This window comes from Panthera uncia, chromosome F2 (assembly GCF_023721935.1).
Source record: "Panthera uncia isolate 11264 chromosome F2, Puncia_PCG_1.0, whole genome shotgun sequence".
In the NCBI taxonomy this organism is placed as follows: domain Eukaryota; kingdom Metazoa; phylum Chordata; class Mammalia; order Carnivora; family Felidae; genus Panthera; species Panthera uncia.
Window position 1 is genome coordinate 45,067,503 of NC_064812.1, and position 26,681 is coordinate 45,094,183.

The following is a 26,681-nucleotide window of genomic DNA, read 5'->3' on the forward strand; positions in this document are numbered from 1 at the left end:
GAAAGGGCTTAAATAAGACATATAAATCTTTCTCCCCCAAATGAGTGTTCCCTCAAACCACAACCCAAAAGAACAGTCTACATCAACATTACAAAAAGTAAAAGAACAATTATTTTTGGAAGCCTGGGGAGGTGGTAGAGTAGGAGGATCCTAAGCTCACCTTGTCCCACAGATACACCTTAGACAATAGCCACATCAGTGCAACTAACCCAGATAACAATCCAAAGACTGGCAGAACAGCCTCTCCACTGTTAATTGTAAAGAATAAACCACATCAAAAAGGGTAGGAGGGGTGAAGATGCAGTTGGGAAACAAACTCTCAGTGAGACTAACCACAAACAGGAAGGACACCACAAGCACAGAGAAGGGAAAGGAAGAAATCCCACACCAGGTCCCCTAGACCTGGGGGACCTGCACTGGGAAGACAAGTCCCCAAGACATTTGGCTTTGAAAATCAGTGGGGCTTAACTTCATGAGTATGTACAACCAGCAGAGCTTAACTCTGGGCACTTTAAAAAACAGTGGGCTTAGCCCTGGGAGAGTTAGGAGGATGTTAGAAAACTGGGTCCATGCCCTTAAAAAGACAGCATAACAAACAAACCCATCCAAGATACAGCATAGAAGTAGCAGTTTGAAACGTGCCTGGGGTACACAGGAAGGAGATTTATTTACTAATCTGAGAGCCATGCTCCCTGGAAGGGCAGGGATCTTTAGAAGACTTCTCCAAGAACAAAAGAACTGAAAGATGCCATCAACCCCTCCCCAGCCTGGAAAGCAGGATACTTGCAGAACCAGCAAGAACACTTTCCACCTTGCTTGCTAACATCTGTTTCCTGCCTCCATCTTCGTAGACTCACCCTATCCAACACACCCCACTTGGCAGGAGTAACTCCAGAGTGGCTCCTGATATGTATCATTCTGCAAGCAGCCCTGACAGTGACTAGTGTCCCTCCAAAGTGACTCCTGCCCCAGGGAGAGGGGAAGATAACTCTACACATCAATTTGACTGGAGCCCTGGCAGTGGACTGGGGGCAGATATCTGATCTAACTGCTGGTCCCATGCACCAACAAAAACCTCAGAGAAGGCAACACAAGGAGAGAGCCCTGTAGTTTGGTGTGATTGCAGCCCAGGAAACATCAGCCTCAGTAAGCATCTGGTCTGAATCAACTACAAGTGCAATGCAGCCCCTGGCTGGCCCCTTTACAGCACAGGGACCAAACCGTGTCCACAATAGATAAAGCGGGCCTTGTAGCTAACTGGAATGAAGGCAAATGTGGCTCAGACACAACAGTAGGGTACATACAATGCACAGGGGACATGCCTAAAGTGCCTGGTTTTAGAGAACAAGGAACATTTCACTACAGGAAACTATAGGACCTCTTCTTCACAAGAACACTACTTTTAAGATCAGAAGATGTAGCTGATTTCCTAATACACAGAAACCAACATGGAGAGTTAGACAAAATGAGGAGATGGAGGAATATGTCCCAAATGAAAGAACAGGAAAAATCACAGCAAGAAAGCTAAATGAAATGGAGAGAAGAAATGTGCCTGGTCGAGAATTCAAAGTAATAGTCTTAAAGATACTGACTGGACTTGAGAAAAAACTAGAGAATTTCAACAAGGAGATAGAACACATAAAAAAGAACCTAGTAGAGATGAAGAGCCCAATAACTAAATACAATAGAGGGAATCAATAGATTAGAGGAGGCAGAAGAATGGATCAGCGAGCTGGAAGACAAAGTAATGGAAAACAATCAGATGAACAGCAAAAAGAAAAAAGGAATAATAAAATAAAAAAGAATAGGTTAAGGGGCGCCTGGGTGGCTCAGTCGGTTGAGCATCTGACTTGGGCTCAGGTCATGATCTTGTGGCTGTGAGTTTGAGCCCCACCTCGGGCTCTATGCTGACATCTCAGAGCCTGGAGCCTGCTTCGGATTCTGTGTCTCCCTCTCTCTCTCTGCCTCTCCCCCACTCATGCTCTGTCTCTCTCTGTCAAAAATAAATAAAAATTAAAAAAAAATTTTTTAAAAGAGTAGGTTAAGAGAACTCAGCAACTTCATCAAGTATAATAACATATGAATTATAGGGACCCCGGAAGGAGAAGAGAGAAAAAAGGCACAAATAAAGAGAAATAATGGCTGAAAGCTTCCCTAATCTGAGGAATGAAACAGACATCCCATCCAAAAGACACAGAGAGCCCCCCAAAAAATCACCCCAGGGACATCCACACCAACATACATAGTAATTAAATGGCAAAAAGTAATGACAAAGAAAATTTAAAAGTAGCAAGAGGGGTGCCTGGGTAGCTCAGTCAAGTAAGCATGCAACACTTGATTTTAGCTCAGGCAATGATCTCACATTTATGGATGCAAGCCCCACATCAGACTCCGTGCTGAGTGTGGAGCCTGTTTGAGATTCTCTCTCTTCCTCTGCCCTTCCTCTGCTCATGTGTGTGCTCTCGCTCTCTCTCTCTCTCTCTCTCTGTAAATAAATAAATAAATAAAATCAAAAGACTAAAAAAATAAAAACAACAAGAGAAAAGAAAACAGTTACATAAAAAAGAAGGCCCATAAGGCCATGAGTTGATTTGTCAGCAGAAATTTTGCAGGCCAGAAGGGAGTGGCAAGATACTTTCAAAGTGCTAAAGGGAAAAAAATCTGCAACCAAGAATATTTTATCCAGTAAAACTATCATTCAGAAAAGAAGAAGAGATAGTTTCCCAGAAAAGCAAAAGTCAAAGGAGTTCATCACCACTAAACCAGCCTCATAAATTAAAGGGAATTCTTAGAATGGAAAGAAAAGGCCACAACCAAGAGTAAGGAAACTAGAGAAAGGAAAAAATTTCACAGGTAAATAAAAACATGTTAAAAGCAGTAAATTAATCACTTTTAAAACCATATGGAGATTAAAGTACACAAGCAGTGGGGCATCTGGGTGGCTCAGTCGGTTAAGCGGCCTTCAGCTCAGGTCATGATCTCACGGTCCGTGAGTTCGAGCCCCGCGTCAGGCTCTGTGCTGACTGCTCAGAGCCTGGAGCCTGTTTTCGGATTCTGTGTCTCCCTCTCTCTCTGACTCTCCCCCATTCGTACTCTGTCTCTCTCTGTCTCAAAAATAAATAAAACATCAAAAAAAAAAAATAAACCATAAAGTACACAAGCAGTAACATCAGTTATATCTATAAATATCTATATCTATAAAAATCAGTCAAAGGATTCACAAAACCGAAGGATGTAAAGTGACATCATATACATAAAATGTGGGAGAGGGTGACTAAAATTTAGTGCTTTTGGAATGGGTTTAGACTCCAGTGACCATAAAGTTAATATACCCTGCTATATGCATAGGGTGTTAGATATCAACCTTATGGTAACCACAAATCAAAAAGTTACACAGATATGCAAAAAATAAAGAGAACAGAATCTAAGCATATCACTAAAGAAAGCAATCAAATCACAAGGGAAAAGAACAAGGGAAGAAGGGAACACAGAAGAACTGCAAAAACAACCATAAAACAAGTAACAAAATGGCATTAAGTATATACCTATCAATAATCACATTGAATGTAAATGGACTAATCGCTTCTCGGCCTTTTGGCTAAGAGCAAATGAATGTAAATGGACTAAATGCTCCAACCAAAAGAGTTAGGGTGACTGAATGGATAAAAAAATAAAGATTCATCTACATGTTGCCTACAAGAGACCCATTTCAGATTTAAAGAAACATGCAGATTGCAAATGAAGGAATGGAAAAACATTTATCATGCAAATGGAAGTGAAAATAAAGTTGGGGTTACAAATTTGGAGTATTACTTTGTTGGACAAAATAACCTTTAAAACAAAGACTGGAGCAAGAAGGGCACTATATAATGATAAAGGGAATGATTCAACAAGAAGATATAACAATGTAAATCAATATTTATGAACCCAACAGGAAAGCACCCAACTATGTAAAGCAACTATTAACAGACAGAAAATTATTAACGAAATAATCAATAGTAATATAAGAGTGGGGAACTTTAAAACCCTGCTCACATCAATGGATTGATCATTCAGACAGAAAATCAATAAGGAAACAGTGGCTCTGAATGACACACTGGATCAGATGGATCTAACACATATATTCAGAACATGCAATCCCAAACAGCAGAATTCATATTCTTTTCATGGGCACATGGAGCATTCTCCAGAATAGATCACATGCTAGGCCACAAAACAAGCCTCAATAAATTAAAAAACGACTGCAGTCTGGGCGCCTGGGTAGCTCAGTTGGTTAAGTGTCCGACTTTGTCTCAGGTCATGATCTCGCAGTTCGTGAGTTCAAGCCCCGCGTCGGGCTCTGTGCTGACAGTTCAGAGCCTGGAACCTGCTTCGGATTCTGTGTCTCCCTCTCTGCTCCTCCCCCACTCACACTGTTTCTGTCTCTCTCTCAAAAATAAAGATTGAAAAAAAATTTATAAAAAAAAAAAAGACTGCAGTCATATAACATATCTTTTCTAATCATAAAAGTTTGAAACTAGAAATCAGTCACAAGAAAAAAATCTGAAAAGAACACAAATACATGGAGGTTAAATAACATACTACTAAACAATGAATGCATAAACCAAAAAATTGAAGAGGAAATTAAAAAAATACATGGAGACAAATGAAAATGAAGTACAATGGTCTAAAATCTTTGGGATGCAGTAAAGGCTGTTCTAAGAGTGAAGATTACAGCAATACAAGCCTCCTTCAAGGGACAAAAAAAAAATCTCAAATAACCTATGGTTACATCTAAAGGAGCTAGAAGAAAATGAACAAATACAGCCAAAAGCCAGTAGAAGGAAGGAAATAATAAAGATTAAAGTAGAAAAATGGGGCGCCTGGGTGGCGCAGTCGGTTAAGCGTCCGACTTCAGCCAGGTCACGATCTCGCGGTCCGTGAGTTCGAGCCCCGCGTCAGGCTCTGGGCTGATGGCTCAGAGCCTGGAGCCTGTTTCCGATTCTGTGTCTCCCTCTCTCTCTGCCCCTCCCCAGTTCATGCTCTGTCTCTCTCTGTCCCAAAAATAAAAAAATAAAAAACGTTGAAAGATTAAAGTAGAAATAAATGAAATAGATATAAAAAACCAATAGAACAGATCAATGAAATCAGGAGGTGGTTCTTTGAAAAGATCAACAAAAACAATAAACCTTTAGCCAGATTCATAAAAAAAAAAAAAAAAAAAAAAAGGAGACAGAGGAGAGTGAGAGAGAGGACTTAAATAAACAAAGTCAGAAATGAAAGAGGAGAATTAACAACCAGCATCACAGAAATACAAACCATTACAAGAAAATGTTATGAAAAATTATATGCCAATGACAAACTGGACAACCTAGAGAAAATGGATAAATTCCCAGAAATATATAACCTTCCAAAACTGAATCAGGAGGAACTAGAAAATTTGAACAGATCAATTACTAGCAATGAAATTGAGTCAGTAATCAAAAAACTCGAAACAAACAAAAGTCCTCACCAGATGGCTTCACAGGTGAATTCTATAAGCATTTAAAGACGAGTTAATATCTATTCTTTTCAAACTATTCCAAAAAATAAAAGGGGAGAGTTTCCAAATTCACTCTATGAGGCCAGCATTACCCTAATATTAAACCAGACAAAAACATTACAGAAAAAGAAAACTACAGGACAATATCTCTAATGAATATAGATGTAAAAATCCTCAGCAAAATATTAGCAAACCAAATCCAACAATGCATTAAAAAAATCATTTATCGTATCAAGTGAGATTTACTCCAAGGATGCAGAAGTGGTTTGATATTTGCAAATTAATCAGTGTAACACATCACATTAACAAGAGCATAAAAACCATATAATCATTTCAATAGATGCAGAAAAAGAATGTGACACAGTGCTACATCCATTCGTGATAATTACCCTCAAAAAAGTAGGTTTAGAAGGGAGTACACCTCAGCATAATAAAGGCCATATACGAAAAGCCCACAACTAACATCATACTCAAGAGTGAAAATCAAAGCTCTTCTCCTAAGATCCGGAGGAAGATAGGGACGTCCACTCTCACTACTTTCATTTATCATAGTACTGGAAGTCCTGACCTCAGAAATTAGACAAGAAAAGAAATAAGAGGTATACAAATTGGTAAGAAAGAAGTAAAACTTTCACTATTTGCAGATGACATGACACTGTATTTAGAAAATTCTAAAATTCCACCAAAAAAACCCCTGCTAGAATTGATAGGAATTCAGTAAAGTTGCAGAATACAAAATCAATATACAGAAATCTGTTGAATTTCTACACTAATAATGAAGTGCCAGGAAAAAAAAATAAGAAAACAATCCAATTTACAATTATACCAAAACAAATAAAATGCCCAGGAATAAACTTAACCAAGGAAAGACCTGTAGTGTGAAAACTATAAAACACTGATGAAAGAAATTGAAAATGACACAAGCAAACAGAAAGATATTCCATGCTCATGGGTTGAGAGAACCAATATTGTTAAAATCGCATACTACCCAAAGCAATCTACAGATTTAATGTTACCCCTATCAAAATACCAACAGTATTTTTCACAAAACTAGAACAAATAATCCTAAAATTTGTATGGAACCACACATGCACACACACACACACACAAAAACCAAATAGCCACAGAAATCTTGAAAAAGAGGAACAAAACTGGAGGTATCACAATTCCAGAATTTAAGATACACTACAAAGCTATACTAATCAAAACAGTATGGTACCAGCACTACGTCAGACACATAGATCAGTGGAACAGACAGAGAGCCCAGAAATAAACCCATGATTATATGGTCAATTATTCTTTAACAAAGCAGGCAAAAATGTATAATGAGAAAAAGACCTTCTCCTCAACAAACGATGTTAGGAAAACTGGACAACTGCATGCAGAAGAATGAAACTGGACCACTGTCTTACACCATACACAAAAACAAACTCAAAATGGGGCACCTGGGTGGCTCAGTCGATTAAGCGTCTGACTTCAGCTCAGGTCATGATCTCACGGTCTGAGTTCGAGCCCCGCGTCAGGCTCTGTGCTGACAGCTCAGAGCCTGGAGCCTGCTTTGGATTCTGTGTCTCTCTCTCTCTCTCTGCCCCTCCCCTGCTCATGCTCTGTCTCTCTTTGTCTCAAAAATAAAAAAAATTAAAAATTAAAAAAATTAAAAAACGAATAAACTCAAAGTGGATTAAAGACCTAAATATGAGATCTGAAACCATAAAATTACTAGAAGAAAACATAATAGTTTCTTTGACATGGGCCAGAGAAACATTTTTCTAAATATGTCTCCTCTGGCAAGGGAAATAAAAGCAAAATTGAACTATCAAGATGACACCCAAATAAAAAGCTTTTGCACAGTGAAGGAAACCATCAGCAAAATAAAAAGGCAACCTACTGAATGGGAGAAGATATTTTCAAATGATACATTGGATAAGGAATGAATATCCAAAATATACAACTTAATCAACTCAACACCAAAATCATCATCATCATCTTCATCCTCCTCATCACCGTCCAATTCAAAATGGGCAGAGGACATCAACAGATATTTTTCCAGTGAAGACATACAGATGGCCAAAAGACACTCTGGCCAACACCAGTCATCATTATGGAAATGCAAATTAAAACAATGAGTTATCACCTCGCACCCATCAGAATGGCTAAAATCAACAACACAAGAAATAAGTGTGTTGGCAAGGGTGTGGGAAAAAAAGGAAGCTTCATGCACTGTTGGTGAGAATGCAAACTAGTGTAGCTACTGTGGAACACAGTATGGAGGTTCCTCAAAAAATTAAAAATAGAATTACCATAGGCTCTAGTAACACCACTGTGGGGCATTTACCCAAAGAAAATGAAAATGGTAATTCAAATATATATATATATATATCCCTATGTTTACAATAGCCAAGATACGGAAGTAGCCCAAGTGTCTGTGCATAGATGAATGGGTAAAGAAGGTGGTGGTGGTGGTGGTGGTGTGTGTGTGTGTGTGTGTGTGTGTGTGTATATATATATATATATATATATATATATATGATGGAATATTTTTCAGCCGCAAGAAAAGAATGAAACCTTGCCATTTACAACAACATGGATGGATCTAGAGGGTATAATGGTGATGAAATAAGTTAGTCAAAGAAAGACAAATACCGTGTGATTTTACTCATACGTAGAATTAAAAAAAAAGTAAAGAAAAGAAAAAAAGAGACCAACAGAATAGGACTTTTAAATATAGAGGACATGCTAGCGGTTCCCAGGGGGATTCATAGTACACTTATCATGATGAACAGTGAGTCATGTACGGAACTGTTGAATGATATTATACAAGTGAAACTAATATAACCCTGTATGTCAATTATACTTGAATTAAAAAATACTGATTGGCGACAACACTCCTTCTCCCCCCACTCCAATTCTGATCCAGTAGGGCTTAAATGATTTCATAATTTGTATTTTTTTAAATGTTTTATTTATTTTTGAGAGAAAGAGAGAGAGAGAGAGAGAGGGATAGTACAAGCGAGCAGGGAAGGGGCAGAGAGAGAGGAGGCCAGAAAATCCAAAGCCGGCTCTGTACTGACAGCAGAGAACCTGATGCAGGGCTCAAACTCAAAAACCATGAGATCATGACTGAGCTGAAGCCCGACACTTGAACTACTGAGCCAGCCAGGTGCCCCCATAATTTGTATTTTTTCGTAAGACTCTGGGTGTATAAGAAGGTAGATTTGGTGGAGGGGAAAGCAACTATTTTCTTCAAGAAAATATAATTTGCAAAATTTCAATTTCATCTTCCATTAAAGAAACAAGTTTTAACTTTTCCAGAGTAATTTATCCTGTGAAGTCCTCAAATCTTGAATTTTTCTGATTTAGAAAGGTGTTTTTCACCACATATTCATGTAACTAAAGGTGTCAGGGTGAGGAGTGGGTTCCAAGCATAAAATGAAGGTCTGTGAGGTAAAGTCAAGTCTCCATCTTTTATTATCAGAAAACTTCCCTGGTTTGTCATCTGGAATTATGTGGGATTTCTTTTTGTTTGGTTTGTTTTTATGTTCTCCATTAGGAGTCTATTTTTCCTAAATGGTTGTAATATTCCAGAATGTTCTTTACTAAGAGTGCAGCAAAGAACAATAACAGAAAGGTCTGGAAATAACAACTAGGGGAAACATCAAGAAATATTACATAAAAGGAAGGCATGGAGTGTGACTAGAGGTATGGCATAGATTCAAAACTGTTGAGTACATTTTGGAAGAATTCATAAGTGTTCATTTCTTAGATAACAATGGCTAGGTATCTACCAGGAAAGTATTCCTTATTTTTTTTGTGTAAGTTTATTTATTTGTTTTGAGAAAGAGAGAGTGCATACATGCTCACACAAGTCGGGTAGGGGTAGAGAGAGCAAGAGCGAGAGCGAGAGAGAGAGAGAGAGAGTGAGTCCTAAGCAGGCTCCATGCTGTCAGCACAGAGCCCAATGAGGGGCTCAAACTTATGAACCATGAGATCATGACCTGAGATGAAATAAAGAGTAGGACAATTAGCCAATCCAGCCACCCAGGCACCCCTATCAGAAAAGTATTGTTACAACTATTTAGAATAAAATGACTTCTGGTTTATTCATTTTGCTATATATGTGACTTATGCAATCTTATAATAAGATAGTCCACTGAAAGTACAAACATTATTTGTTGAGATTACTGCCTCCAAACATTCAGAGTTCTAAAATTTTATTTCAATTTGATCAAAACCCTTTTCTTCCTTTTTAACAACATCAGAAACAAAAATTATTTTCATCCTCAAAGTATGACCCTTAACTTTTAATTTTTCCACTTCACCAAATGCAACCCCCACCCTACACTGTCCATTTAAAAATATTCAACATAAACATGTTCTCATTTGAAGTGATACTTTACTAGCAGAGTTAATGAGATGTGTCAAGCAGAAGAGCTCCTAAATAATGATAATTACCCAACTCTCAACTGTGTTCCTATCACACGACATATAAAACTTATATAAAAAAATGTGAGCTGTCCTTTAAGCTTCAGACTAAAGTATACTTTACCTGATGTTTTCACTACCATGTCATTCTTACTTAAACATATTATTACAGACAGTCCCCAACTCACAACCTTTCAGCTTAATGATTTTTTGACATTATCATGGTGGAAAAGCAATATGCGTTAAGTAGAAACTGCGCTTTGAATTTTGAATCAGCAAGTCAGGCTGCAGTTTTCAGTCAGCCAGGTGGTCACGAGGGTAAACAACCAATAACACCTACAATGATTCTGTACCCATACTGAACTTTTTTCAGTTTCAGTTCAGTATGCAATAAATTACATGAGATATGTAACACTTTATAGTAAAATAGACTTTGTGTTAGACTATTTGCCCAACGGTAGGCTAATGTAAGTGTTCTGAGCACATTTAAGGTAGGCTAGGTTAAGCTATGATGTCCAGTAGGTTAGATGTATTAAATGTGTTTTTGACTTATGATATTTTCAATTTATGGGTTTCTAGGAATGTAACTCCATGATAAACCCAAGGAAATCTGTATTTAAAAGGTAGATACTGAAATACAAGTACAGGAGACTTCTTTAAATGAGTGTCCATCTTGAGGATGGCAAGAACTTTGTCATTCTTGCTTTCTATTTAAAGCTACTTTCCTCTCTCTGTATTTTACCTCTTGGGTAACCATGGAGCTCCTACTTCCATCAGACAGTGGTTATTTGGGCAATGGCAAAACCTGCTCATCACCCAAATTGTCCAGGTGATGATGGCATTTAGAATCCGTCTGACGCAGATGACCTACACCTTAAGAATGAAAGAGACTCAGGAGGTAACTGCCTGTCTTCTGTCTCCTCTTTATTACTCAAGGGGATGATCCCACACGATCCCCTGGCATTCTAATCTCTGACAATTTCCAAAGGCAAGAAATACTTTGCATTTATCCTAAATTTGTCCCCATGAATATGTTCTCTCAACGTGACTTTCATGGATATAGATAATTGCTCATTTCCTCCTTCAGGAATTTGTTGTGGTCCACTGTAGCAGGTTGCTCACTAATCATCAAAAAAGAAAAAAAAAGATCCTTTAGATTGCATGTAGACTACTACTTGGTTTCTTCTTTTATTAAACTTAGGACACAAATTTTGAATTTTATTTCAATATCTGTATGTCAATAAGTTGTATATATCCTTGGCTCTTTCTGAATAATTACTCAAACTTTTATATCCCAACTCAGTTGTAGGGTCCAGAGTTACACAGAATACTCTGAAATATTTATATGTAACATTCTAATACATTTCTTTCCTAACTGCTGAATATACAGTATTTCACATGATGATGGTAACATTAATTCATACTTTATACTGTGTTAGGGTCTGGGCTTTGTATTGTAGGTGCTTAACAAAAGGTTGTTAAGAAAAAGAATAAATCAACTAATGTGATTTCCATATTCCCAAGCTTATAAATTATCTATGAATCATCCCATGTTCAACAGTAATTTTCAAATCACGATTTTTGTTAACAATATCCAGTTGTTCCATCCAGTACCATTATGGTACTGCATAATGGCTAAGCATGGGGACAAGGGGTTGGCCAGTGTTCTGCCCAAGTGTGAATCCCAGCTCTGTCACTCAGTAATGTGTGACTGTGCAAGGTATGTAAAGTCCCCCTTAAAAAAACCCCACACCCCTGAGTTGTGAACGCTTGTGAAAGCCTCTTAGCATGGCCACAGCCAAAGAGTAAGCTTTCAATAAATGTTGGCATGGTGGCATGGGCTGAATGTTTGTGTCCTCCCAAAACTCATATGTTAAGACTGTAAGCCCCAATATAATGGTATTAGGAGGTAGGATCTTTGGGATCTTTGGAAGAACCTATGAATGAGATTAGTACCCTTATGAAAGGGACCCCAGAGAGTGTCCTAGCCCTTCTTCTGCCATGTGAGGGCACAGCAAATGGGCTCTCACTGACAACAAATCTGCCAGCACCATGATCTCAGACTACCCAGCCTTTCAGAATTGTGAGAAATAAGTTTCTGTTGTTTATAAGCCACTCAATCTATTGCATTGATTTGTTATCTCGCCCAAACTGACTATAAGACACATAGCATCACCCCTCTGGTGGGGGCAGGATTTCAACTTTCTGATTGTTCAATGACTAGAAGGAGGAGAATCACCCTTTCAGAGGTTAGAGTTTAGATAATGGTGTCCGATTGAATGAGAATGCATCTTTGTCAAAAGGCTACTGTTTCTCTTTTGGGTTCCCTCCCTCTTATTCTCACTCCCCTCACTCTCTGCTTCCAGGAATTCTGTGAAAGAAATCACATCCTATGTGCTGTTTCCTGATCTCACATCCATTCCTATCCCAGCCTATGCTGCTTTCTTCACTGCTCCAAGCACATGGTCGCCCGTCAATACCGTGAACTTGGGTCTTTCTCCCCTGCTATCCTGCCAAACTTGTACTCATGCTCTGTACGACATCTGCCTTCACTCCCTTTACTGCAAAGCTGCAGAGTGCTGTTGGAGAAACCAACAATAGGGCAGACTGGGCTTCTGTGTGCGTGTGTTCTCCCACCTTACCCAGTAAACAATCCTTCTACACACCTCAGTGAGTTTCCTCTCCAATTCTTCACAGCAGCATTTCATCTCATCTACTCTTCTTTTCAATGTCCCTGACATTCCTCTGCCAACCTTGTTCTCAACACACACTGGACCAACAAACTGACATTTCTAGTTAAGGTAGAAAGTTGTCATTTGAGAGAATGTATGCCTGAACACAGATATAAGGCCGTTTTTCCTCAGATCGAGATTCTCTAAGTCAGTTTATTGGTAGTGGGCAGGATCTGTTTCAGAATCATGGTGGAAAGGTCTCTAGGTTGCTCCCTGTCTACGGCTGGTGCTCCTGGAACACCCACAGTAGGAAGAGCTCCTGCATCTAAAGGAGTCAGTCAAGCCTGCATCATAGGTTAAGATTAGATCAAGAGAACTAGTTCTGCAAGGAAAATGAAACAATCTGCAATCCATTTTAGGATGTGCCTTTGGGTGAGATTCATCTGCTCCAATTCCCTGGTGCCTCATTTCCGTGCCAATCAGAAGGCACCCATTTCTTGACAATTTTGCTGTTTTCTTTCTTCTGGCACATTTGATCAGCTAATATTGAAAGCTCTCCCATCTGTGAGCCGTCAATAGCTTTACCATCACAAGTGTCTCCCAGGCCAGGCAGCTGTCGAAGCCTATTTAACAGCTCACAACATTGACTGGATTTGGCAGGAACTTACTTGGGAAGTACCGAACCAAAAGGCTAGCTGGTGTTTCATTTGATTAACTGAAAATCTAGACATTCATTTTACTGACCATGTTCCCAGAAGCAAGCAGCTGTGGTCAAGGGCCCCTGTTCAGGGTTTCCGAGCTGAGCCAAGACATTTCCTCCTTGACAACAAAGGCACACTGGGAGCAGCCTATCGGAGCTTGGGAGTGAAGGAATGTTCTGGCTAACGAGTGCCAGACAAACATCTTTGATATGTATTGAGTTCTTCAGTTCAACTAAATACATTTATTCTTTTGCTGCTGAAGAAGGGGCTTGCTGTGCTCAAAGTCCCCAAACTGTCCAAAAGATCTGAACCACTCTCTGACAGATACTTGCCGGGATTACTGCAGTATCTTCTAGTCAGTTTTCCTGCTTCCTCCCTTGCACCCATTTTCTGGAGTGGTATTTTTAAAAGGCAGATCTGTTCATGCCATTGGACTGCCTAAACTTTTCTCATGGTTTCCATCATGCCTCAAATAAAACCCATGTTTCTTCTCCTGACTTACAAGGACCAGCCAATCTGCCTAAGCTCACTTCCCATGATTCTTCCTCACTAGTGTACCAGGCACACTGTTCTTCCTAACCCTGAGCATGCTGAGTCCATGGGTGGCTTCGGAACTTTATGCTTGCTATTTATGCCCTCTGCCTGGAATGCCCAGAATAATTTTCTCAGTTAAACTTTCCTAATGTCGTTGAAAACGAATTGGTACAAATAAACAGAATTTGAACGAGTGTAAGTTTATTTAGCCTGCTTTCTGGGACATACAAGCACAAACAGAGCTTTCTGTCTCACCTACCATTCTTGGAACATATTAACATTATATCCATGGTTGTCACATTTTTTTAATACTAGAAATTATGCTCTTCTGGGGCACCTGTGTGGCTCAGTCAGTTAAGTGTCTGACTTCGGCTCAGGTCATGATCGCATGGTGTGTGAATTCGAGCCCTGCATTGGGCTCTGTGTCGACAGTGTGGAGTCCACCTGGGATTCTTTCTCTCTCCCTCTCTCTCTAAAAGTAAATAAATAAAACAAAAGAAATTATGCTATTCATTTATGTAAGAAACTGGCATATAGTATCTATATGCCAGTGGTCTAGTTCATAGCTAAAGACTTTAATAGGTTAAATTCCAACTACCACTCTGGATCTTTAAAAATTTTTTTCTTTTTGAAAGAGAGAGAAATAGAGCGTTAAGTGGGGGAGGGGCAGAGAGAAGGGGAGACACGGAATCCGAAGCAGACTCCAGGCTCTGAGCTGTCAGCACAGAGCCTGACGTGGGGCTCAAACTTGTGAACCACGAGATCATGACCTCAGCTGAAGTGGGACGCTTAAATACTATTTTAAGATCCAGAGAGGTAGATGGAGGGGTGCCTGGATGGCTCAGTTGGTTAAGGCTCTAACAACTCAATCCTGGCTTTTAAGGTAAAGGCTAAGCTGCTATCAGAAAAAGCCCCAAATATACAATGACTTAAATGAGGTAAATGTTTATTTCTCTGTCCTGTAATAGTCCAATGTAGCCTAGTGGGTCAATTCTTCTCTATAAGGGTATTCAACAATGCAGATTCCCTCCATATTAAATGTTCTGCTGATCCTTAGGGCTCATGCCTCCCCTACGAAGTCAAATTGGCTCATAGCCATATCTAAGGTGTAAGACCTTAGCCATATCTAAGGTCCCAGACAAAAAAAGAGGGAAAGTAATTTCCTTTTAATCAAGTAATTAATCATTACTGCTGATCACTTTCCACAGAAGCACTAAAGTCCTCTGGCCACACCTAGATGCAAGGAGGCTGGGAAACATAGACTCTACCTGGGCAACCAAATCCAAATAACAATGGAGGAACAGACTGTGGGGGGCAACTAGCTGTCTTCCATACTCATGTAGGCAGTGCTACCTTTGATGAGTAAACGATTAATTGACACAAAGATTATACTCTTCTCTCTCATCCAGCACTGATCTACTAGATAAATGCAAGAAAGAAATAACAGAGACCAAAATATTATCTTTATTACTTACAAAGTCCAGGGTGGAGGATATGGCTTTGTGTATGTTAACCACAGGAGCTTTACAATGCTGAATTGCAGGAGGAGACACACATCATCAAGTTTAAGGCAGCACTGAACCAAGGCAACTCTTCCTTGTGGTGGGGAAGAGTGTGCCCTTGAAGGAGCAGGAGAACATATTCTCTCTGTAGGCAGATTGCTCCCAAAAGGAAGGGTGGCTGGAATTCAGCCAAGTAATTCTTAGTTTTTTTTAATGTTTATTTATTTTTGAGACAGAGAGAGACAGAGGATGAATGGGGGAGGGTCAGAGAGAGAGAGGGAGACACAGAATCTGAAACAGGCTCGAGGCTCTGAGCTGTCAGCACAGAGCCCGACACGGGGCTTGATCTCATGGACCGCAAGATCATGACCTGAGCCGAAGTTGGACACTTAACCGACTGAGCCATCCAGGCGCCCCTCAGCCAAGTATTCTAATGCTCAGTTGTTCTAATCAAATTTACTAAGTATGTTATTAGTTCCACCTCTCCTGAGGTGGTGTGAGTGAAGGAGTGGAGACAGCCTGGCATGCATTCTCTCCAAGGAGGAAATCACACATCTGAGTGCAATTAAACTAAACTAGATATCAACGCATTTCTAAAATCCCCAGTTCTCTACCACCCACCAGTCTAAAGTCTTGTGTCTAAAGCCAATCCCCCCTTCAAAGCTCCATGCTGTATCTCTGCTCGTACTAACTTCTGTGGCATATATTTTTCCCCCTTGCTTTTCTCTAAGATTTTTTTCCCACTGACTTCCCCTCCACAAGCAAATGAACCCATATCTTTCCCATCTTAAAGAAAAACTTCTTTCAACCTTGGATTCTCTGCTAGCTGTAGTTTAATGTCTGCTCTTACCTTCATAAATAAGCCTCTTGAAAGAGTACTCTGAATTCAATTCTTCATTTTCTGTTCATTCCTCAACCCACAGGAATCTGATTTCTGCTACCACCACTAACTGAAATTGTTCTTACTAATTTCCAAATTAAATGGATGTTAGCCAGTCTTTATCTTACTTGACCCCTCACAGATTAATATCCTTGACCACTCTATTTTTTGAAAGTCTTCGCCCCCTCAAGGTTTCCATGACAATCATTTCTGTTTCTTTTTATTTCCTTAAGAAGTGTCTTCATTCTCTCCACTCTGTAAATGTTGGTATTCCCCTGGAATTCGTCTTTGATCTTCTCTTCCCTCATTACACACACACTCCTTGGGTAAGCGTCTAAATCACCAATATACTAATCACCAATACACAATGATTCCCAAATTACACCACTAGCCTAGCTCTCTCTCCTAAGCATCATACCAAATACCCAATTACTAGATATGTTTCCAGGGATGCCCCTCAATTCAGCATGTCCAAGCTAAATTCATTAGCTTCTATCTCGACCTGGACATTAACATTCTCCAGTCACCCCGGTCAGGAACCTGCGAATCATCTCCCATTTCACCCACTTCTTTAAAAATCTCATTTAATTCTATATAAAAATTACACTCAAACCAACCCCTTCTTCCTTTGTTATCATTACCTCATGTAGGTCCAGACCTCATCCATATTCATCTGTACCTACTGCTTCGGCGCCTGGGCTTTCTGTTCTGGCAGGGATAACCGTCCTTCATACCACTGCCGGAGCGATTGTTCTAAACCATGATTTAAATCCTAAATATTAGTCAACAATTATAAAGTAACTGCTCTTGACAATATCTTTTGTTTCTAATAATTCCAGCTGCACCCTTGCACCAAACTCCCAATCTTCCAAAAATTTGCCTTCTATGCTTCTATGAGGCTGAAGACTCCTAGAGAAAAATAATGCAATGAACAAATTGACTTCCTTACAAATTTATGGGCTCTGTTCAGCAATTGATTTTTGTTCCCTCATCACTGTTTCCCCATAACATCCACTGGGAATCATTAATACTTTCCTCAGAATCCTGACATAATCACCACTTACCTCACCTCTGACAGGTAACATGACCTCCATCAGAGGAGGGGAGAGAACATCAACCCAATTGAGATTTTTGTTTTAGAGCAGTTAATGCTAACATATACTTAAGATAAATTAGGCAGCAGGACCCTGTCTAAATCTCTACTAGATTGTGAAATACCATCAGGATGGAAAATAACTTAACTTCACAATAAAGTCTAAGTTTCCTCACATAATATATAAGGTCCTTCATGACTCTGCTCCTGCTTGTCTCTGGCTATCCCTAGGTATTCCCCACCTGCAACCTACCAAACCACATCCTCCACAAGAAACTACTTGGAATAGCCTCTGCATAGACTATTTGCTCAGCCCAGATTAGATAATGGAATGACACTTTTGAAGCTTCCAGAACTTTACCTAATTTTAGATCAAAGTGATCACCATGATCTATCACATAAACAAAAGTAACAAAATGGTGTTCAGTGCTACATAGAGTTCCCTATAGCAACACTGCCCAACCCCCACAGAACCACATACATACCCAACACCCTAGACTCAGAAAAAACTGGGGCAGCTTCAAAGGAGTTATCATTTAAACATATTTTAACCATAACTCTATTCTATTTTTTTTTTTTTAAGTTTATTTTTAGAGAGAGAGCACATGGCCATGAGGAGGGGAAGGGCAGAGAGAAAGATTCCCAAGCAGGTTCCACACTCTATGTTGAGCCTGACTTGGGGCTCCATCTCACGACTGTGAGATCATGACCTGAGCCTCGAGATCATGACTGAAGCCAAAAACCAAGAGTCAGACACTTAACCAACTGGGCCATACAAGCTCCCCTATTTTTACTTTGTACGTAAGCTCTATTCAGGGCTTAAACTCATGACTCTGACACCAAGAGTCGCATACTCCACCGATTGAGCCAGCCAAGCGCCCCACCATAATTCTATTCTAAAGCAAGATAATAAATGCTAAATTCATTGTTTCTCAGTTTTCTTCTCCACTTACTCTGTGATGTGAGGTGTGAAGAAGGCTGGTCCTGTGTTAGTTCTGGGAGAAGATAAAAATTTTACAGTGACTTGAAAAAAAATCTGACTAAAACTGTATTAATTTTATTATATAGGAGCCTATAAAATAATTTTAAGTATCATTGCTATAGGATACATATTTTAAGTGCAACCAACACCAGTTAAAAAAAAAAAAAGTCCTGAAATGCCATATTAGGATCTGACATATTAAAAAACCTGACAAAGAGTTTTTGGAGCATTTTCCTAGTGTGCTTTTGCCACACACAAGAAAATAGCATTTCCAGTATTATAGTACATATTAAACCAGATTAGCATCCCCTCATTACCTTTCTGTCTCCTCTAATCAACTGCATATTCCTGGAAGGCACAGTCTTTGTATCTCCAGAGTAGAACAGTCTTAAACCCCATTAATGAGTAATGAATGAAAGCTCCTGGAGCTTCCAGGGTCAAGGTTAAGAGTACTTAATCATGTAATTAGTACTTCAAAAGGCATGGGAAATTGTGTCACATGCTGAATTTTACAGCCCAAGTGACTGGCAAGGTGTCACAACAGTACTTTACTCCTCTCAGGTGTTCACCCTCTGTTCCTTCATTTCTGTGTGAAATTTATTATTTTTTTGGTTTGTATTTTCCTTTTTCCTCTCTCCTGCTTTTATCCCTCCTCCATACAGCTGTTCCTTATGGAAATAAATTACATTTAGATGTTTATTGAATAAACTTGAGTTTTCCTGGACTAAATATTGTGTTTCATTAACAACTTTTTCTCAGAACGAGTCTGTCTAGATTGCTTTGACTTCTTAGGTCTTTATTATTTTGACAATGTTCATTAAGAGGTACTTAATATGAAATACGGTAAGTATATTTTTTGAAAGCACATGGTGTATTAATAAGATATTATCACTGTCTCCTACTCTCTTCATTTTCCTCCTTAAAGAAATAGAATAATATGTATGAGGCAGAAACAGAAATGGACTTTTTAAGTTCTACTTCTTGATTGTACATAAGGTATAATTTCCTGGAAATTCAGTAACTCAAGAAATTAATAGTCATTTTGGTATCTATACTGAAACACTAAAAAGTGCTTTATATAAGGTACCCTAAGTAAGTGGACTTCATGAAAATTATCTGAAATAGAAACACCACTTTGAACCAAGAGTTACTTGTGGACCACATGTAAATTCAAAAATAGGTTCTACCATCATTAACATATATACAAACTTGTATGCAGTAAAAGCTATTATACTGCCAGATTGGATACAGATCTACGTGCTACTTTATGTCACAAGTTAGAGGTGTGTGTTTTAGAGCTGAGTTTCAGATATCTTTTACAATGTATTTCAGCTATAGTGATATTTCTTTTTTCCTTTGTCTTTCTAATGAAATATAAGAACTGCTGAAGCATAAGCCTAAAATCATCTTGAACATCAATGGCTATAGTCACTCCAATAGATAGCATACACGTTAGTCTTCTAATGGTCTGTGACTAAAAACATGGAGGCGATCCAGTGGGTAAAGTAGCTTTACAGTTAATGATCAGTGTCTGGAAAAAAATTCCTGAATGTTTTATCCATTCATTTAACAGATGCTTGTTAAATACAGGCTAGGCCAGGTGATGGGTGCTAGGAATTCAGTAGTGAGCAAAGCAGAGTAGTCTCTTGCAACTCCTGGAGTTTACAGTCCAGTTGAAATGCAGATTTTTACGAAGAAATTATTAGAGGTCTATGAAAGGAGGATGGCCATGGGGTTAAGGACACATAAATCCCAGTCTGAGGGGTCAGCAATGAACAAAACATACGTACGAGATTTAATTTCCCCAACCTCATCATTTATGCACATGATAATATCTCTTGAGTTAATGTTGGCTAAACACTACTCTTTGGAGGAGGTGAAGAAACACTCACCTGAAATACCCTTCTCAATGCTGCTCTGAATAAAAGTTATAGTCAAGGGCACAATGTAAATGTTATTCAATAGGGGAAAAAAAGTCTACTCAGTGCCTACTAAGTGCTAGAGAATAAGACAAACATGTCTCAGCCCTTAGGAAGCTTCCAATCTAAGAAAAGATGGCTGTGGAAGAACAACAAAACTTGACGAGTGTCTCAAGAGGAGAAGCTGAGGGATGTTATAATGAAGAAGTAAAGCCAGTCAGCCAGTAGCAGAAGACTTCAGAGAGATTTGAAGGTAAGTAAATAGCTCTGACTTTGGCATCTTCAGGGTTCTGTGAGAATCACAATTTCACTGCTCTGCCTCAAACAGTGTATCTTTTCACCTGATTTTTTCTTAAAATGCCCCCCAACACGTATACCCTCCCCGGTGTTGAATGGCCTAGGACTTGGTAACTCAGGTAAGATCATCTCTAAGTGTAAGAGAAAAAGATTCTTTTACCCTTGGTGCTCTTTTTATTAAACTTTTCTTTCCTCCCTTCTTACTATTAACAAAGTAGCAAGACTCTTAAAGCAAAAATTCGAGTGTAGGCCTAGGCCAGAGAAGTCAAAGAGACCTCTTTGCTTTCTTTTTATCTAGGCTTTAGGCCAACAGCACAAAAGGAGTCCTTGTAGAAATCTATGACTCAGCCTTGCTCACTAGGGCTCTGGGTTAATGCCAGAGACTTATTGTAAAGAATGTGCGTGTGTGTATGCTTACACTTTTCCACTGGTCCCCAAGGAATCAGAAGATGGCTGATTTATTTTTCACAAACTTGGGGGGTCCCAAAAGAGCCTCTTTTTATCAAAGCTCTAACGGAAGACAAGAAGGCAACAATACGTTGCTTTCTTTTAAGAAATGTACTCAATTACTTGAAATAGTTTTGTTGTTCCTTAGGCATAAAACACCATTCCACATTCACATTCTTTATCCCACTTTAAGGATAGAGGAGGGAGGAGGGTTGATTGCACTGGCAGATCATAGAATACTAATTAAGCTGCTTTTTTCAAGGGCACAGTTTTCGAAGAGGCTATAGGTCACTGCAAGCCTCTCTGTTGCTGGCAGGATGGGGGGCGGGGCACAGAAAGGTTATCCTCTCCCTAAGTTTGGGGCCCAACAAAGTTTACTTCAGCAACACACAGGGGAGCTAACAGGGTCCTCTTTGGCTTTCGCTCCATTTCCATTAGTGCTCACTGAAGTCTTAGGGCTGGCTGCCTTTGAAGCTTGAAAGGAAGAGAGAGCAATCCTAGGAGCCTGCTTTCGCCTGAGGCTATTTAGGCCAAACAAGCTTAAGAAAAAGAAGCCTTTCATGTGTTCAGCCCAGTTTACTAGAGCTTTGTACTGTGGCTTGAAGCCAAGTTCCCAACTAATAAAATTTTTCACTGTTGTTGTTTGGTTATTTTTGCCCTTGATTTTGCTTTATGAGAATATACCTCTCAGAAGTATTGGGGAGGATATAATTACTCGAGGCAATTTCAGGGACATCCTTGGTACCATCCGGCAAATCATCATTAAATAGTACCCTGACTCACTCGAATTTCTAGACAACGTAAGCAGGAAAAACTGATTAGAAGTAAAAATGCTATTTTTGTTTGCAGAATACACTTTACCGGTGTTGGTGTCAGTAAAGGCCCTGATAAGAGGGTATACAGACCAATAAAACATTTACAAACCATACCATGGAGTTCAACAAATCTTGATGGTGAACCCAAGACCGCCCACACTGAACAAAGGGTGCCCATGCTAGTACACACACCTGTTCATCTGTTTTCTGGGGTTTCGAATTCGAGAGCTATCAAATGTTAAGAGAAACACAAATTATTTGAATACCGGTAATAAAATCAGGTCTACTGTGAGTCACACTGCGGCCACATTGAAATTGGGTGATGAACGGAACTACCAATTGCCACACCGGTTTCCAAAAACCAATGCTCAAGACTTCCTATTGCACATATGTTTAGAAACGGATATTACCTGCTGCTTGCAAGAGCATCCTGTAAATTCTGACTTTTGTGTACTGAGTCTCAAAGATCTCTGCCCAGATGGTTTCATCTGCTGTTTCTAGAAAGCCTGGGAGGTGGACAGGAGCCATGGATATTCCCTTAGTTGAGTTACTAGCTGCTCTCCTTATTCATCAGGGAGTTTGCACATATAATCTGGAAATGCACATTAAATTTCACAGTGGTTTTTTTAAAAAAATTTTTTGTAATGTTTTTATTTATTTTTGAGACAGAGAGAGATAGAGCATGAGCACGGGAGGGGCAGAGAGAGAGAGGGAGACAGAATCCGAAGCAGGCTCCAGGCTATGATCTGTCAGCACAGAGCCCGACGCGGGGCTCGAACTCACAGACTGCGACATCGTGACCTGAGCTGAAGTCGGACACTTAACCGACTGAGCCACCCAGGTGCCCCAAATTTTACAGTGTTTTGAAAAAGAAGCAAAAATATTAGTTTCATAATATAGACCACAAAAACTAAAGCTGGAATAATGTGGATATTGCTAGGATTCTCAGTTATGATGTAAAGGCGTTGTGTTTATTCAGAAAGCACATGAATTGTAGACAGCTGATAAAGATTTTTCTACTCCCTTTGCTAGATGATCCCACCCATTGCCATGGCTTTACTAACAATTAAAATGCTGGTGCCTTCTGAATTTTGCGTCTACAGGTTGTATTTCTCTTCTGTGTTCTGACTGGTATATTCTAATGCTTGCTGAACTTTTGCGGGGGAAAATGCCAGCTTGATTCAAACTGTTTTAAGGCATGATTAGGGCTGGTCTTGCATAGAGCTGAGACTCCGTGGCAGCATCTGCAGATAAGTAAGTTAAAGAAGGCAATTTATGCAGGCAACAAAAGCAGATGGCCTTCATCAAGCTGATGTGCTAAAACTGCTTTAGTTTATTCTTTATAACGCATTTTCTCTCTTTGTGATGATAGGGACTGTGTTTAATCCCAAACCGTTTTTGTTCTTTTACAGACTCCAAAAGTCAGTTAGATAAATCATTAGGCTAAAAACAGAAGACTTCAGAGGCACCTGGGTGGCTCCATTGGTTGAGTGGCCTACTCTCGATTTTGGCTCAGGTCATGATCCCAGGGTCATGGGATCTAGCTTCCTGTCAGGCTCATCACTGAGCATGGAGCCTGCTTGACACACACACACTCTCTCTCTCTCTCTCTCTCTCTCTCTCTCACCCCCTCCCCACCCCATGCCCCTCATCTCTGCATGCACTCTCTCTAAATTAAAATTTAAAAACATTTTTTTTTAAACAGAAGATTTCAAATAAGCACAGTTTACCAATAGGTTGACCCATGATGGACAGATGAAATATCTCCCATAAATGAAATATCTACACAGACATTACTGAAACATAACATGAGGTTACCTGGTGTTATGCTAACATGCTCAAACAATATTTGCAAGGCAGGGTTGCAAAAGAAAATAATGCAAGTAATTGTTTACAACTGAAATAATGATCATCCCCTCATTTTTAGGAAATGGGTATTTCAAAATATTAATTCATGGAAAAGCTCACCATGGAAACAGGAGCTCCTGCTTCAAGTAATTAAGACAAAAAATTTATATAGACCTTTCTATGAGATGTTAGTGATCATTAAAAAACCATATTCTAGCCAGAACTGTATGAGGCATGATTTCTGCTGACTTCAATAGATTACACCTTTGCATAAACTCAGCTGAAATATTTATACCCAGGGAGGTATGTTTTTCCAGGTTCATTTCTGAGGACATTTACACAATGACGTTTCTCTTTAGTATCTGTCTATGCTTGCCCTTATTTCTCGTTTCACTTGACTGTATTTCATATAATAGCAAACACTGTTTCACTAGGGGCAATATTTTTCTGTTTGTCTGAGAATATGAGTGTTTTTATAAGTGAATGTTGTAAGTCTTAAAACCACAGGACAACTTTATTCTTTGCCACGTTTGATTTTTTCTCTTTTGTGTTTTGAGGTTGAAACTGAACCCCTGGCTGGTTTCATATTGTTCTACTTATATATTTTATTTGAAAACATCCATATGAAAACCTGGATGAAAAATATGAAAGAAGATTCACTCCAAGAAGCAAAATGGCTTTGAGTCAAACAACAATCTTACTCAGAGCGAAGAAACAGCAACATCAGCACAAAACTGATTTTGTTGTTGGCTGTTACCTGAGTAGGTGTTTAAAATACCAAGGTGCTCCTGGCTGCTTTAATTTCATAGAACAAGGGATCTCCTGGGGCGCCTGGGTGGTTCAGTCAGTTAAGCGTTCAACTTTGGCTCAGGTCATGGTCTCACGGTTCATGGGTTCAAGCCCCACACTGGGCTCTGTGCTGACATCTCAGGGCCTAAAGCCTACTTCGGATTCTGTGTGTGTCTCTCTCTCATGCTTTGTCTTTCTCTCTCTCTCAAAAATAAACATTAAAAAAAATTTCTTTAAAAGAACAAGACATCTCATGTTACCCTTTCCCAAAGGTTATATCAGTTTATCAAACATTATATTATCAAAACCAAGAGTACTGAGATGAGCTGTATACAGAATTTTAGTAGTAAAAAAAAAAAAAAAAAAAAGACAATTCATTAAAATGCTATGCATAGGGGCGCCTGGGTGGCTCAGTCGGTTAAGTGTCCGACTTCAGCTCAGGTCACAACCTCACGGTCCGGGAGTTCGAGCCCCATGTCGGGCTCTGAGCTGATGGCTCAGAGCCTGGAGCCTGCTTCTGGTTCTGTGTCTCCCTCTCTCTCTCTGCCCCTCCCCCGTTTATGCTCTGTCTCTCTCTGTCTCAAAAATAAATAAACGTTAAAAAAAAATTAAAATGCTATGCACCTACAAATATATACAAATACACTCGATGTTTCTACCTAATAAACTAGTAACCACCATATGGCATTCTAAGATTATAGCAAATACCTAGGTATTTAAATGAAAATGTCATTTCGTTACCTTTTTCAGAACTTAAGCTAAATTTGAGTACGTCAGTGATGCCGTTTGTTTTTGTTTTTTGTTTTCTGTTGGGACTATAGTTTCTCAATGTCGTAAATATTTTACTTAAAATGAATTTGGACTGAGTAAACTGTTGAGAATGTTGTTTATTTTTACCTGCATGCCTCGTGCACTGGTGAGGAGAGCAACTCAGCACCTACTCTTGCCCCACAAGCCGCCTAGGCAGAGATTCCTTAGTAGGAATTCCTCACAAGGGATACTCCAGCTTCGCCATCTAATCCCGGAAAGACACCTTTGGACCCAGCTGTGTTCACTGAGCATGAGCGACAGAGACCACACTGCACTCTCCTATTTCCATTTGTAGAATGGATACCATTTGGAGAATGGAAGTTGATACCTTAAATTGCAAACAAACAAACATCAAAATCAATTAAATTTTTATTATAGAAGGTTAGGACAGAAATCACAGAGAAGATTTTTTTTAAAAAATCATTTGTAAATCCAACACCCAAAGGAGAGCATTTTGGTGTATTTCCTTCCAGTACTTTTATGCATACTTATTTTCAGTATATGCTTCATACACAGTAAATATGCATTTTGTGTGTCCAAGATAAGTCTGCCTAGTATAAAAGGAGATATCACACAAGTTAGGCACTGAGTGAAAAATAGGAAGTGAGTCAAAATAAAAAATGAGGGGTGCCTGAGTGGTTCAGTCGATTAAGCCTCCAACTCTTGGTTTCTGCTCAGGTCATGGTCTCATAGTTCATGAGTTTGAGTCCCATGTCTGGCTCTGCACTGACAGTGAAGAGCCTGCTTGGGATTTTCTCTCTCTCTCTCTCTCTCTCTCTCTCTCTCTCTCTCTCTCCCTTGCTTTCTGCCTCTCCCCCACCTGTGCCCTCTCTCTCTCTCAAAAATAAACTTATAAAAATAAAAAATAAAAAAAAATGATATGAAACATTAAAGTACTAGGAGAGAGGGTAGAATCAGATTTTCACATTACCTACATCACGTTGAAGACAGTCGGAGTTATTAAGGAAGATGTCCTTCCCAAAAAAAGAATCTAATAAGGGGGACGCCTGGGTGGCTCAGTCGGTTGGGCGGCTGACTACAGCTCAGGTCATGATCTCACGGTGAGTTCGAGCCCCACGTCGGGCTCTGTCCTGAGAGCTCAGAGCCTGGAGCCTGCTTCGGATTCTATGTCTCCCTCTCTCTCTGCCCCTTCCCTGCTTGCTGTCTCTGTCTCTGTCTCTGTCTCTCTCTCTCTCAAAAGTAATAAACAATAATAAAAAAAAAGAATCTAGTAAGGATCTTTGGTTCCATAATAAAATTTAGAGGTAACTTAGACAATAGATTCCATATTGTTTAATAGTTTACTTACACAGGGGAGAACCTTGCATCGTTCATACCAAAGTCTAAATGCAGTCCAAGAAATAATACTCAATGCCTTCTTTCTACGTGATCATAAGGGCAATTTTTGTTGTTTTGAACATAATTTTGAAATAGATCCCGATTTATGGG

General features: G+C 39.4%; 1 long non-coding RNA gene and 1 other non-coding gene across 2 annotated transcripts; one reads left to right on the top strand and one right to left on the bottom strand.

The window, feature by feature from the left end:
• The first annotated feature begins 1,818 nt into the window (after positions 1 to 1,818).
• Positions 1,819 to 1,902, top strand: TRNAP-UGG (transfer RNA proline (anticodon UGG)). Its single transcript has one exon. It is a non-coding gene; the product is annotated as a tRNA-Pro (tRNA).
• An 8,798-nt stretch (positions 1,903 to 10,700) lies between these two features.
• LOC125924817 (uncharacterized) lies at positions 10,701 to 25,566 on the bottom strand. Its single transcript, XR_007458588.1, has 4 exons — positions 25,320 to 25,566; positions 22,196 to 22,377; positions 18,279 to 18,320; positions 10,701 to 11,064 (listed from the first exon to the last, which is right to left on the bottom strand). It is a non-coding gene; the product is annotated as an uncharacterized LOC125924817 (long non-coding RNA).
• Between the last annotated feature and the right edge of the window lie 1,115 nt (positions 25,567 to 26,681).